Raw genomic sequence first — 15,879 nt, 5'->3', positions numbered from 1 at the left:
CAAGGCAATTAAAGTGTTGCTGACAGAGAGAGCTCCCTGTGGCAGCCAGGAGTCTGAATGTCATCAGACTACAGGGAACAGATTTCAGATCCATTGTTCCTTGAGTAGGCTGGTTTAGAGGGTGAGGGTAAAAACAGTATTTGCCCTCCTTTTCCCTGGAAATTAAAACAAGGGGAATGTGCCTATCATGCCTGAAACATGCAGTGGGAAGTGTGAGGGGAGACATGAGTTAAGCTGCTTCCCGATCAGAGCCAGGACACTGGTGCAGAAGTGACAGCTACTGAATTTAGGTTCCTAATGCATTTTGTGGCTTTTAGGACAGCTGCTTTCTTAGATTATTGTTTCAAGTATTCCTTTGTAGGCCTCCTACCACTTCTAATCTTGTTGATAGCAAAATATGCATACTGTGTGAAGATAATGAGTCGTGCTTTGTTATAATACACTTTTCATTTAAAGTAGCATTAACAGCAGTCAAATTCTATACGTGCAAGTCCTTGCTATTGCACTAAACTACCTTTTTAGGAGTATTAAGAAACTTTTAAAACAAAGAAGGGAGCAAAATAATTGAGCATCATACTTGTGGATGATATTCAACTTATCACAGCCATGAATGCATTCATTAGCTGTCAAAATTTGATTTTCAAAAGCCCTACTTTGGTGCTGGACAGTGTGTGCAGGCACAGCTGTTTGGCGGAAGAGGGTGCATTTTGTTTGTGCCTATTCCTTCTGCTGGCTTCGTGGGCAGGGGCTTCCAGCTCTCCTGGGGGGCTGACAGTGCTGACTGGTAAAAGAAATGGGATCTTGTTCTGTGTAAAATAATAGTATCATAGGATATCTGAGTTGGAAGAAAGCCACAAAGATCAAGTCCAACTCCTCATCCTGCACAGAGTTGCACTGGGTGCCTGAGAGTGTTGTCCAAACTCTTCTTGAATTCTAGAAGCCATGGTGCTGTGACCACTTCCCAGGGGAGCCTGTTCCAGAGCCCAGCCACCCTCTGGGTGAAGAACCTTTGTCTAATATCCAACCTAAATCCCCCCTGATACAAGTTCAGGCCCTTCCCTCCAGTTCTGTCACTGGACACCCAGAGAAGAGATCAGGAACTGTCCATTCTTTCCCCTTCATGAGGAAGTTGTAACTGCAGTGAGGTCTCCCCTCAGTCTCCTCTTCTCCAGACTGAACAGACCGAGTGACCTCAGCCACTGCTCATATGGCTTCCCCTCAAGGCCCTTCACCATCTTTGCTGCCCTCCTTTGGGCACTGTGTAACAGCTTAATGTCTTTTTTATATTGTGGCACCCAAAGCTGCACACCATATTCAAGGTGAGGCTGCCCCAGCTCAGAGCAGAGCAGGACAATCCCCTCCCTTGCCTGGCTGGCCATGCTGTGCCTGATGCCCCCCAGGACAAGGGTGGCCCTCCTGGCTGCCAGGGCACTGCTGACTCATGTTTAATTTTCTGTCAACCAGGACTCCCAGGTCCCTTTCTGTGGCACTGCTCTCCAGCCTCTCATTCCCCAGTCTGTCTGTACTTCAAGGGTTGCCCCATCCCAGGTGCAGAATTTGACACTTCCCCTTGTTAAATATCATACAGTTGGTGATTGCCCTGTTCTGTAATTTGTTGAGATCTCTCTCCAAAGCCTCCCTGCCTTTGAGGGGTCAACAGCTCCTCACAGTTCTGTATCATCTGCAAACTTGCTTAGTATCCTTTCAAATCTTGTGTCCAGGTCTTCAATAAAGATGTTGAAGAGCACAGGGCCAACAATGGAGCCTGCAGAACCCTACTAGTGACAGGTCACCAGTCTGATGTCACCCCGTTCACTGTAACCCTTTGTGCCTGACCCCTGAGCCAACTGCTCACACATTGCATGATGTATTAATCCAGCTTAATGCTGGACATTTTCTCCAGAAGGATCCTGTGGGGACAGTATTGGAAACTTTTCTGAAATCCAAAAAATTACATCAACTGGCTTCCCTTGATCAACTAGGTAAAGTAGAACTTTATAGTAAAAAAAGTAAAACTTTATAGTGCAGTAAAAGCTGTCCAGCACATTATGATTACAAGTTTGATTATAAGAAGTCATTAAGAACTTCAGATTAAATGTTCTTAAAATTTTGCTTACTTGCATATTGCTCTTTTTTTAAACCTGTAGCACTCAGTACTGCTGTGGAAGTTGGTTTAAATTTGTTCAGGGCCATAGTTCAATAGTGTTTGTCTTGTCTTTATCCTTATACTCCTAAGCTAATTTGTCTTGCAATGTCTGAATGTTTGGGTTTTTTTGCAGTCTTCTGTTTTAACACAGAAAGGCAATGCTTTTCTTTTGCTTTTTTTTAAAGACTCCCTTCCCCCTCAATTTCTCATTATATCTTTTACGGGTTGAGCAGTACAGGCTCATACCTGCTTAATGTCAGCAGGTGTCTTTCAGCTGCACATCTTGCATACTGACCTTTGTAACAGATACTCTTGAGCAAGAAATGTTTTCTATTTGATAAATCAGATGTAGATCGAAGGATGTCTGTGTTATTCTTTTGTTTTCTTACTTCAGAAGGTGTCATATCTGTAAGTGGTCTTGTCTACTACTTCCTTTCTCTCTTTTTTCCTGCCCTTTCCCTTGGGTCCAGTGAAACTTCTGAATCCTCTGGGTTTATATTTCTTTAAGTCTTCAGCACATTCCTGGCAGCATAAGCCATCTGTTTGCTTACATTCTGTAGCTAAAGTCAATGAACTTCTTGTGCAGGGAATGAATTATGAAGTTAAGACATTTCTGGTGAGAATGTGTCTAGGCACTTTTGATCTTGACTCTGGAGATCCGGCTTAACACGGGGTACAAATGAACAAACTCTTAAGAGGCTCTTGTTTTAAACCTTCTATATCCATTCTACTCCTGCTATTTCCATTCTACTACTGAGGACTTTCCTCATGTAGACCCTCTGACCTTTGCCAACTGGAGAGTGACCAACCCTTAATCTTGTTATCTGTCTGTGTGACTTCGAGTGGTATAAGTGCTCTGATGTGATACCTGCAGTGTTAAGGACCAGCTGATTGATGTAGTGTTTCAGGAGTCCAGTCTATTCTGCCCTTTTGAGAGGACTGAACCATGTACTACACTGACATGCTGCAAGCAGGTGGTGATGGCTGATGTACTGTGAGGATATTCTTTGATATAAACTGCCTCCAGAAATCATCTGAAGGTCAGAACAAAATGTTATAAAATGTCCTTGTCCTTCTTTCTTCCTTTCAAAACAACAGCTTCCAACTAGAACTCTCATTCTGACTTATAAATTAAATGATGTGTATGAAACCTAGTTATGAAGTACAACGTGCAGGTAAACAGGATAAGTAATGTGACCTCACTTGCTTTAGAAACATGCTGAAATGCTAGTCAAGCAGAAGCAGAAATCCCCTGAAGTGTATTTACTTTGGCCATTTGTTGAAATCTTGTCTATCTTTAGATATTCCTTACTTCTGACATATTTATTATCAAAAGACAGAAGAGTTTCAGCTTGTCCACTTGAAGGACAAAGACGTATCCAAGAGCTTTCTATATTCTTAGACTCCCCATACTCTAGTAAAAAGTTATTTTAGTTCTTAAATGAAAACATCTTATTTGTACACATTACTACACACCCTGAGGATAACTGTGATGTAGTCTTTCTAAGAGATGTGGTGAAGCAGCTCAGGAACAGTTTGTAGATTCCCATTAAACCTTTAGGATGAGTTTACTTGGGGCTGTGTCTGTGGCCTTCCTACTTTTTCAAGGTGGATTTATGTACAGTTATTTTTGTTGGTAAACCTGAGCATAATTCATGCTACAGTCCGGGTGGAAGTGTTTGGATGTTTTGGATGTAAATTTTGTAGATAGATCAAATAAATACAGTTTGAAGGAAGAGCATTGCAGATGGGGAGGCTTTGTTATATTTTACCTTCTTGTGAACTGAATGTCTGGTTACCATTTTTCCTCATATAAGTTCCGCCTGTATTTTAGCATGGGAGGGTCATGTTGGCTTTTTCCCCTCCTGCTTACACAATGGAGCACACACACTAGACAGTGGTATTGATTCTTACAGAACACTACTAAAACTTTACTGCATGTACACCACCTGCTTCTGAACAAAATATTTCTAGAAATCCATATGTATGTTCTTTTCTATTACCACTTAATTGCTTTCTGAACAGTGAACTGAAAGAATAGCTTTATTTAAAATAAGTGTATGCAGCAAAAACAAATTTGGTGTAATATTAAAGGGGAAAAGATTCAAAGATAAATGTGGAGTTAATAAATGGAGCTCCACAGTTCTTGACCATCCCCTGTGATATCTTCTAAGGGGAGGATTCTTGATCCATCAAATAACAGGAAAACGGTGAGAAAAAGACAGAATAACTGGTTTGGTCTCAAAGCACCATTTAAGTCTTGTGTCCTGCTATTCTTCTTCAATGAGAAAATACCAGGACAGTCAGCATCTTCCATGATGATGCCCTCTTGACAAAGGGGAATTTCAGGATGTTAAACATTGTGTATGACGGAACCAATGCAACTAAATCTGCTGTTAATGGCTTAGAACATGAGAGGAAATGGGAGGGGCACTAAATATGTCTTTGATTTACCTTTGAGCTAACTGATTTCAGGTGGCCAGTCTAGTATGTCTGTCCATGTAAATTAGTTACCTTTTGGCCCCAAAGGTAACAAATTTTAAAATGAAGAGGTAGACACACAGAAAAAGCATATCTTACCAAGACATGGTAGAAAGTATTAGCTATCCCCATTCAAAATTCAACTGGTATTGTTCATAAGGGTTACATCTCCTGGAAACCAATAGCTTTTGGCCTGTTTCCAGACACATGGGGGAAACTAGGTTATAATTATGCTTTACAGCTTCTTTTAACTTAAAAAAAAATAGAAACAACTTCATGTTTACCACAATTTACTTGTGCCTAAGTGCTTTCATGAAAATAAATACTGTACCAATGTGAAAATTTGGTTCTTAAGAAAGTGAGCTTAATCTTCAGGAGTTCTTTTATGTGAATGCATTTCAAAGAGATATAAGATTATCTGTTCAAATTCTTCGTTTCACGATTTGACCGCAGTAAAATTTTCTTTCTCTGTGTAAACTGAAAGCAATGATAGTCTACTCAGGAGTATGTTTACCTGTTACTTTTTTCATTGAATGAAAGCTGAAAGTTGATGACATGTATTTTATGTGCAGCTGTCTGTGCATTTTCAATATAGGAGGAAATACAATCAGTTCAGCATGACTGGATTACTATAAATAGTGCTAGAAAATACCTTCATTTCCTCTCCACATTTATTTTTGTCATATGCCTTACTGACTGTAACACATAATGTAACCAAAAGTGGAATGTTATATTTTTATTTAAAAAATGCAACGTTAAAACACAGAGTGGTGTCTGTATTTGAGAAACAGAACTGTAAAATAGAGCCCATCTTATGAAAACATTTTGGGCCTGTTTTGCTTGTTTTTTTTAGGGAGATAAGGAATTTAATAATTGCAGATAATAGTGACGAAAGCAAGAATGCAATAAATTTTTGCGCTAAAACCATAAAAAGTTATTTTGTGAACTAAGCGGTACATTTCTGCATTCATAGGAAAAATAAATATTTCAGTCCTCAGTTTTGTCCTTCTAGTGGAAGCTAATTAGTTAAAAATTATTTTACAGTAGTTCTAATTTAATATTCTTTCTTAGTTGAAAAGTGGAAACTTTTAGGAGGGTGGTTATGCTTTCTATGTATCATCATCTGCTAAACTAGTGTGATTTGGTGGCTTCTAACTAGGTATCAAAATTATGCATTTTATTATGCAGATAAGTGCAGGCTGCAATCACCCACCATGCATAACATGCCTTCAAGGAAAAGCACCTTTCAAAAGTACTCATTCCATTATGAGCAAACCCCATAGAGCCTGCTCTCCCATGGCTTTACTGCTCACTAGCCTTAGCCCTGCTCCCTTACCCTCCTTCAGTCCCATCCCTTGTCCCACAGATCTCTCCTTTCATGGGTGGCAAGGAGTGGCATTCCCAGGACTAGCTGGCCTGCTGGCCCAGCACAGTGTGCTACCCCAGATAAACCTAATGCAGCGCTTGGCTCTGGCTCTGATGGGTAGCAGCTGACTGCAGAGGCTGCTCACAGCTCTCTAACCCTTGGTTGGGCTGATCAGGCTTAGCAGCTCTGGTTTAGGGACTTGCTTGAAGCTTAATTGACACAGGCCAATGATCACAAAAGTTATTCATTAATACCTTTTGTGGAACTCATAGGCCATCCAACTAAAAAAGCCTTTTAAAAAAAGTTTTAGTTGTGTACTGCTTGATTTTATAAAGAGTAGTCAAGTCTATAATTGCCTCTGTGTTACTAAGAAAGTAACTTTCAGGAGAGCTGCAAAAAGGTTACGTATGTGGAAAACTTTAGCACCAATTTTGTGGAAAACATTAGCACTGATTGTTCCCAGGGACTTGATTCTCAGTGTTCTACATGGCAAGTAGGTTTTCCATCATTTGTGCCTGTGCCAGGGGAAGATGACAAGCCATTTAGGCATATAAAAGCTGGATGTTAAGGGGTGTGCCTTCCTGTTATGAAACTTGCTGCAATCCTGAAATTCAAAGTAGATGAGAATTCATGCAAGACATTGAGAACAATGGAACAAGAGAGTAGGCACTGAAATAAATATGCTGGAATGTAGATGCATCAGGTTGACTTTCTGATGAAATAAAGCTGGGAACTTTGCTGTTCCTAAAATCATGTTATTAGGTGAGTTCTAAGCCTGTCACTAGTGAGCTTACTTATATGAGTAGAACAACTATACTAAACCTGCCTGAGAGTAACCATGTGCCAGAAGCTGACCTAAGAGTATGATGAACCAATGATGTTTCGTAGATGTATCTTTCCAAAAGAAAAAACCAAAACACACAGAAATCAAAACAAAAACAAAAAGCCCCCAACCAAACCAAACCAAACCAACCAAACAAACTAAAAAAAACCCCAAAAACAAACAAAACCAAAACACAGGGAAAAACCCCCAAAACAGTTGTTTGCTTTTGTAAATATTTACACTAGCTAGATACCTGAATGGTTTGATAGCTCAAATGGAGTCCTTTAAAGAAGGAAAGACAAGTATACAAGAAAAACCTTTAAAAAAGCCCTGAAACCAAACCAAAAAGCATGGTTTTTAAAAATCCTATAAGCTATGAGCAGAATGCCACTGCATTGTTCCAGAGAACAGAAGTTCCCACTTAGGAATATAGTGAAGGTGATTGAGAATAGATGGATGATATGTGATGCATAGAAGAAAGAAGTCAGGCCTGCAGAGGTATTGCTTGATAGCTTCAGAGCCATCTAATTTTAAAGCCAAGTGAAATCTAAAGAAAGTAGATCCCTTAGTCCAAGGGCATTGTTGGAGAAAATACTGACATAATGCTTTTATGTCATTATGCTTTTAAATATACAGATGCATTTTTCCACAATTAATTTAGTACTGTGTCCCACAGAAAATTCAGGTTGGAGAAAATTGGAGGACGTACTCCAATGCTAGCATGAAAAATGTCCGATTATCAGCAGACTCAGGTGAAGTTAGAACACTTTGTAAGTCTGCAAAAAAACCCTGTTAGTCTCCAAAAAGAGTAGTCATCATGTGTGTTTCTACTCCGTGTGCGGACTCATCTTTTTTCTCCTTCCTTCCTGTTGAACAAGATAGTTTTCACTAAGAATTGCAAAGTCTCAGTATGATTAAGTGGTTTTTAGAATGTGTAACAATTTTGTATACTTGACACATTGAGATAAGGTGGTTAATATTTCCTATAGACAGTACCTTCAAATTTATTTTTGGTAAAATGTAAGTATTTCAGAATTCCCAAGCAGTGAACAAAGCAGATGTCACCCCGAATGTTTACAGCGGCGAGTTTTAGCTTGTACCAACTGACTGGGGAGAAGACCTTCCTTTCAGTTTCTGTTCATATCAGTGACTTGTGAGAATGAAACAGTGCAGTTGGTAGAACTGGTTTGATACCAAAACAGTTCATCCATGTACTCTGTCTATATTGCTGTATTCCTTTCACTGTGTAAACTGTGCTAAATTTGGGGGACCTAGAAAATAATAGAATAGAATAGCTGAGTAAGGGCAGAGCAGATCCCAAACAATTGCCCATTTCCTGAAATCTTTGTACAGAATTTGGAGGCAAAGCAATTCAAGGAAATGCTCAGTATAAAAATGAGGGAGCTGCAATAATTCATGAGATGGATTGTGTTGAGTCGGTCTAGAAGGTTGAGTGTAGATCTGGCATTGAGAGCTTCTGTTGGCTCTGCTGACTGAAGCTTAATTTTAGTGTCAGTCGAGAAAAGGTTGATTGACTTGTCTTTCCCTTTGGTTTTGCACTTCAGGTGATACTGACATATGGACAATGGTGAGAGTATGGTGTTTGACATCTTTCAAGAATGTGAGGCAGTTTCTTAGGCATTTGGGTCTCTACACTCTCATGTGTGACTGATCCAGATTGCACATGATAGGTCTTGAATAATTACAGATAGTCTTTCATACCTTATTCCATTTCATCCTGCCTGAGTACAAAATGAACTCTCATTCTGCTTTCTATTGCACAGCAGGTAAGTAGAAGACATCTATGTATATAAATCAAAATAATTGGAGTTTTAAAGTGTTCAGTGAGTTGCAAGAGCTACAACTTGCCTGTTTGGCCATATGCTGGCCACACTGGTGTGTCAGAACCCACTCTGAGTGGTCATGCTGGTTGTGCCTGCTGGTGCATCTCAGGTGAGGATTTCCTAATAACTGGAAGACAAATGGAGTTGTGTTGGTATCCTAGAGGGTGAACTTCTAGGTGGAGAAGTTTCCTCTCTGTGTACACAGTCCACCAGAGGGAGATGAACACCAGAGCTGGCAGGAAGAGGAGCAATTTGTGCCAGCAGAGGTTTGCCTAGGCCTGCCTTTTGCACCTGAGAGTACAATACCATGTCAACACCTTTGTGTGTCAAAATCAAGATTGGAGTGGTGGGTGGCTTCTTGTACTCCTGAGTGGAGATCAAGGCTATCACTGTATTTTGAACTTTTTGCTGCTATACCATTGCCTTAGTAAAACCTTGTAGAAAAGAGAATGGTAGTGATATTCCGGCCTTTGAATTTTGCGTTTGATTTAACTGTAGGCATATCCTCAGTGTGTCTGGTCTGTATGTCTGAGTCCAGACAGATCCCCAGGTCATTTTGCCTGAATTTGGTAGTCTGTCTGGACATGGCACTTCTGCACTTTTTGATATGCGCCAGTGTTGAGCTGTGTCCGAGCTGCTGAGCGGGCTGGGAGGCGAGGTTTGGTTGCCGTGCCGTGAGTGCCGTGGTAAATGGAGCTCCATTGTCTGGGCTGGAGCTGCCGCAGCTCCTGCCAGCGCAGAGGGCTTGGCAGAGGAGCTTGTTTGTCAGCACGGAGCTATAGCGGCACATCCTCGGTCTCAAGGGCGAGTGTGTTACTCATTCCCGTCTGGAAACTGATTGATTTAAAAGCCTCTTGAGATGAGGTGGTTGTTTAGGTTCAAGAGCCAAATAGAAGTGAAAAAAAATTTATTTTTGACTAGTGTCTGCTACAGATATTGTGCTGTAACTTTATTTACAGTGTCAGTCCAGTAAAATGTAACACAGAGAGGCTGTATTTCAATTAAGATTATATATATTAAGTCTTTTGAGCATGTTAATGAAAAGGAAGTCCTATTAAATGCCTTTTTTGGGCATCAGTCTTGTTCCAAACCTGTTAGCTTTGTAAGTTTTCTTAAATCTCTTGTCAACTGGTATAATTTTCTCAGAAACTAAGATTTTTAGTTAATCCTTTCAATTGAAATTGGAAGTTTTCCTTAAAGTTTAGGATTTCATTCAAACGATTTTAAGAGTTCATCTTTCTTAAGTGGCACTTGTCATCACTAACTTTCTTTCTTCAGTTATGTATTCCATCTTTAGAATCTGAAAGCAGAATTGTGTTTTCTGAGTGGTTTTTAAATTATTTTATTGCATCTTATAATTAATCAAGTGATTAGAAGACAGAATTTGATTTTTAGTAACCATATTCAACCATTTGTTCCTATGCATTAGTAAGAAATGGGGGAAAACTACTTAGATGTAGACTCCAGCTCATTATAGATCTCTGCTTTAATCATAGATCCTGCACATTATCCAGGCACACCACAGCATCTTGAACAGTATAGTGTCTGTGTGTCTTTCCCTGTTCTTATTTGTTTACCTGGCACCTTCTGTTTTTATATTAACAATGTCAACAGTTCTGGCCCAATCTTCAGATCTATAGATTGTCCAGAATAGAACAGAAATTAACATCTGATGATGTACAGACTTGCCAATGAAATAAATCGTTGATTTTTCTTTGAGGGTACATTCAGCATTTCCTTAAAAAAAAAATCACAGGTTTTATAGCTGAATATACTGGATATGGAAGCTGCCTTGATTGAAAGAACTGGAAAAGACTGGGCTTCTCCTGCTGTATGATTCTGATATTGGGGTACAGCAATGCTCAGTTTAGACAGATGTGGCCATGGTGTTCAAAAGAGGAATATTTTGCCATAGATGCTGTCATGTTCTTTAAAATTTATTTTAACACTGTTAACATTAAGACTAAGTAATTTCCATTTTATCTTGGTCTAAAGGTGTTTCATATTAATAACTAACAGGAAAAAAATCATGTTCAATGTGATTGTGTTTAACATAGCACAGCAAAATTAGCCAGGTTGACAAGGCTTGATGAAGAAGACTTATGAGAAGTTTTCCATTAACTGAAAAGTCTTGTAAATATCAACTTTAAAAATAAAATATTAAAGTTGAATACAACATGTTGAAAATAGTTGTCAGGTGTATTTACATTTGATTTTTGCCATGGCATTTCCAGTCAGCTGCTGACTTTAGGAGAACCACTAAAATTGCAGATGTGGAATATTTTGAAATACTTATTTGGGGTTTGGATTTTTTTTTTTCTCAGTTTGGCCTAGAGATACGTTCTTTAACAAATAACACAGATCTACTCTAGTTTATCTGTAATTGTGAAATTTGGGTTTGCTAAATATCTTGATTCTTTACTATTTATTTGACATCAAGGACCATGTTTATTAGTTTGGAAGGCGTGGGGGAATCCAGGCTCTCACCACCATTTGTTTCTCTCTTAGACTTACATCCCAATTAGTGAGTTTTATGTTTGTGGGTTTCTTTTATTATAAATTTATATGGTGAACCATGTTATTTTTTATGTCCTGTGATAAGTACATTTAGCTAGCAAAGATCCCCATCCTTGATCTTTCTCTTTCACTTTTGTGTTCAGCTGCTCCTGAATAACATACTAAAAATAAACTAACTTTACTGAGGTCGTTTGTTGACATTTATATTCAATGAGTCATTGTGGTGTGTTGCTATATGATTATGATCTATTTTGGCTTTTAATCATACATCCATGTGGTATACTGTTGAAAACAAGTAGTTGAATGTTGAAAATTCTGATTTCTGTCATAGCAATTTAATGATGTCCAGATCTCTGTAAAATACTAAACTCAGTATGTGTCTGTTGTCTGAAGATATCAGTAGTCAGCAATAGTGCATTTTTATTGCCGTAGAAGTTCAACACTTATATTAGCAATAACACAGACAGCTTAAGTGACCCAGTGCAGATTCTATAATAGACTTAACAGGAATTTGTGTGACAATAAGGGACACTTTAGGTACTTTATGAGAATAGGACATCTAGAATCTAGACTTCAGCTAATTAATTTCAAATGAAGCAAATGAGACACCTGTCATAAGACATGTGGGTTTTTTAGTAAGATTTTTGTCTATGCAATGTCAGACTTTCTGTAAAAGGCTTGTAGGGCTGATAGAGAGGTTATATAAAGAAAATCAATATTTTCCAAACAGCATGTATGACAATTTAGATAAATTTATATATAGCATTTGGTATTTTCTATGACATCTGCTGTCACGCATGCTATTTTGGGATAAGATGGCAGATAGTTCAGTCCATATTTCCATGGTTATCTATCTGTATGTGCATCCTCTGGAAAGTGGCAGCCAGATGCATTTCATGTGCCAACATTGCTGGTGTGGCTGCTCACAAGTTGGATCTGGGAACTGATCAATTAATCAGGTACACACTGAGTGTCTGGCCTCAAGGTGATGATGCAGCCTGGCTGGGATGAGATGCAGAGGGGATTTCAGCTGCAGCTTGCACTTAATGTTGGTTAAATTGATTGTGAAACCAGCCCTCAAGGTAAGCCTATAGACCATGTGTATCCTGACTACATTTTTGTAAACAAACGAGCAGTGAAGAAAATCCAGTGCTTCTTATAAAAGAATTATTAGAGTTGTGTGAATTTTCACAGTACAAGTTGCTCTTTTTCACAAGTGTGAATCAGAAAATGTGTGTGGGCAACAATGCAAGGGAGTGTTGTTTTCGGTAGTAGTCCTTTTTCTGTAAAGTGATCACTTTTTAAAAGCATTTTATAAAGTAATGAGTGACATACTGTAGAATTAAGTGGACAACATACTTAAAATAAATGAAAAATCAGTTTAAGTTAGTGAATCATGGCTGTATTGATTCCACTAACATAGTTATTCAGTACTTAGCTCTGTTATGTGGCTTGCTGCTCATACTGATTGCTTTGTTTTGGTATTACCCAGCTGTATGTGTCAGGTTAAAGCAGTGAGGAGGTGGGGATCTCAGAATTTTCAGTAGGTGCAGAATTCTGTCCTGGCATGGGTTAAGGCAAATGTGAACCCTGCTTTCTTAGTAAGGAACATATTTTAAGCAGCTGCAAAATTCTTGGTAGGAAACCAGAAGTTTTTATTCCACAAAAAAATCATACCAACTGAAATGTCCAGAGTGATTAATTTATGGTTCACTTTGTCAATTTATGGATGCTTAAGTAATGATGGTTTTCCTGCAGTATCTTTTCTTGTTGGTTTTGTGGTGGTTTTTGTCTTGGTTTTTGCTTGTTTGTTTTGGTGTTTTGTTGTTGTTGTTGTTTTTTCTTTTGGTTTGGTTTTTTTGGGGGGATTTTGGTTGTTTTGGTTTTGGTTTTTTGTTTGTTTGGCGTTTTTTGTTTTGTTTTGTTTTTTAGTTCTTCTTTTAGTGTTGCAGTCAGATATCACCAGCTGGGTAAAGACTGGTACATTCTTATCCTTCAGAACTGTTTTTCTTCCTATGTTGGTTAACTGTAAAGATTTCAAGGAGTTACAGTAAAGAATTTAAAACTGGGACAATACTGCTTCATAGTAAGTCTTGCAAAATTAGGGAACTATATGTAGGAAAACCCAAATTAAAACTACCTGCTTCCTTGCACCATGCTTCAGTGGTGTACAGCATTTTTCAAGGTAACCAAAAGTAGTGCAGGTATAGGATTTATGTACATTTCCATGTCTGCATGCAGGAGGGTCATCCCCATCTCAACTATAAGAGCTGCTGCTCTGTGGTACTAGTGGAGTGATTGAATTGCTTTTTTAATTTTCTGCATATAAAATTTACTGTATGAAATCAGTTTTCGGCACATTTCTTCAAATCAGATCTTATCATGTATTTGTACTTTGCATTTTTGTTCAGTATTACAAAAATGGAGCAGATTCTTAAGTGTCAATGAAGATGTATGTATAAGTACACTTTTTATATGCATGGTAGTATACTTTTGTTTACAGTGACAGTAGGGATGTTTTGCAGAATGTAAAATAAATATTTTGGGGTTCTTTTAAACTGAAAAATACTGTCTCACTTGTCTAGTTAGTTGATTGCAGCTTCCTGCTAAATGACAGATTGTTTCCAAATCTGTTTTTACCAAAAAGTTCTTTTAAACACAACAAAAATAATTTACTCCTTAAAACTGAAAAAGCAGATTTTTTTCTAGCTATTTGACACATATAGAATGTAGAGTTTTAATTGAACAATATAAAGATTTGGGCTTTGATCTAGCCTTACATATGAAATGTCAGCAAAGTTCTGATCAGAGAGCAGGGGACTAGGTGCATGGCAGATAGCATTTCTCACTTGTCACTACTCACCAACCTAAAGAAGCCATGAAGATATGGACACTGCAGTTTTAATCTTGTGCAGACATGCCTTAAAAAACTGTATCAGTTTGTCAAGAATGAAATCTCACTTTGAAAAATACATGTGTATTACAAGTCTGTAACCAGTTCCACTTTCAAGCAGTGTGCAAGTAGCAAATAAAGGAAACTGCAGAATGAAAGAAAAATCACCTCCACTTTACTGAATAAACAATGTTCTCATAGAGCATTGCTCAAGTAATAAATCTTTGTATTTACCAAAGTTTTGTGTAGTAGAAATAGATGTCCAGCTGATAAGAGTTTGCTTTTTATAGCTCTATTTATGGCCTTATCACTATCCACAGGACTTGGAATGTAATAAATGACTCCCACAAGTAGATCAACTAAATTACAGTTTAATGCAATATTGTTGGGTATAGTGGAGGAGTGATTATACCGTTTCTGAACACTCCTGGCTAGTCATCAGAGGAAGGGACATTGGATTATTTTCTGTGCATCTAGTTCTGAAGTCCCTGCTGAAGCAAAATGCTTTTTTTTGGGTGGAAGGGAGATGAGGGTTTGTGCAGGGACTAAAGCTTGAAAAGAAACATCCCATTACAGGGAAATACAAGGTAATAAACTGACTTAATTCCTCCTTTAGACATGGGCATGTTGAAGGCCAAAGGAAAGCATTTTTCACTTTAGGAATGAAATAAAAGAAGTTGAATGTGGCCTTCGGAAAATTGCAGCTGCAGTTACTTATTCTTCTTTTTCATCCCATCCTTGTAGTCTTTGTAATAAAATTTCACCTCTGATTTAAACAATATCATTGCATAGTAGTAATTCCTGTTTGATAATAACTTTGTTCTGTCAGGTAGCCAACTTTACGATGCAGTTATTATGGAAAGCGTCCCTGTGCCAAAATTTGTCACCTGACAGGTTAAGAATTGCACAAATCAAGAAAAATATGAAAGATTTTGGAGGTTTTTTTCCTTTTCTAAAAATAAAATTTGTGTGGTTGTTGCTAAGTGGCAACCTGGTGTACATGTTCCAGAGAGCAGAATTATGGGAATTATCTTGAAAATTCTTAAGGTTTTTTTTTGTAATTTTTCCTATCCATAACTAATTATTACTAATTTTCCTGCCAGTCATAGTCACAGTATTTTCTAGAGCAAATAGGCCTAACATTTTGCTTTGAAAAGAGATGAAGAACATCAGTAGGGTCTCTTCTGCTGGCTCTTCCTTAGGGTTGGTGACCACCAGCAGTGGGGAAGGGGGCTGCTGGTGTCACATACCCTTACTGCAATAGTGTGCAAGACTCTAGTTGAGGTTTTGACCAGATGGTGTCAGTTATGGAACCAAGAAGCAACCTCAGGAAATACAGAAGTTAAGGCTTGATTACACTGTGTTAACTGTTTATCCGTACACATCGTATCAACAGCTGTAATTAATGACAACAGCCTCTCCTAAAATAGGAGTCTAAGATGTGACTGTACTTTGTTTTCTGTGCTTAAAAATTATCTTTGCCTTATGCTATGGATTCTTTGCTCTAATGTCTTTGAACTTAAAATTGCAGAAATTTAATTGAATTTGCCTTGTGTTTCAAAAGTAGATTAGTCTTTGAATTTTTAGTTCATATTTCTCTCGCTAAACAGTATGTGAGGACATACTTACACGTTATATTGAAAGCTTCTGTATTCCTTCTCTGCTTCTCAAAGGAAATGTTGAACAGTTGTTTCTCTGAGGTAACTTGATCTCAGTAACTGGTATAGAGCTTGTCTTTTTGGTTTTTTATTCATATATGTTTTGCTTTACTTACTTTGTATGCTTGTTTGGTAAAATGCCTTTAGGCAG

General features: G+C 38.2%; 1 protein-coding gene across 1 annotated transcript in view; it reads left to right on the top strand.

Annotated features, from left to right (window-relative positions):
- Positions 1-15,879, top strand: part of UMAD1 (UBAP1-MVB12-associated (UMA) domain containing 1) — a 76,188-nt gene that overhangs the window by 15,910 nt on the left and 44,399 nt on the right. The window lies entirely within an intron of this gene.

The sequence above is a fragment of the Geospiza fortis genome, unplaced genomic scaffold, assembly GCF_000277835.1.
Source record: "Geospiza fortis unplaced genomic scaffold, GeoFor_1.0 scaffold138, whole genome shotgun sequence".
In the NCBI taxonomy this organism is placed as follows: domain Eukaryota; kingdom Metazoa; phylum Chordata; class Aves; order Passeriformes; family Thraupidae; genus Geospiza; species Geospiza fortis.
This window is presented reverse-complemented; position numbering and strand designations above follow the sequence as displayed.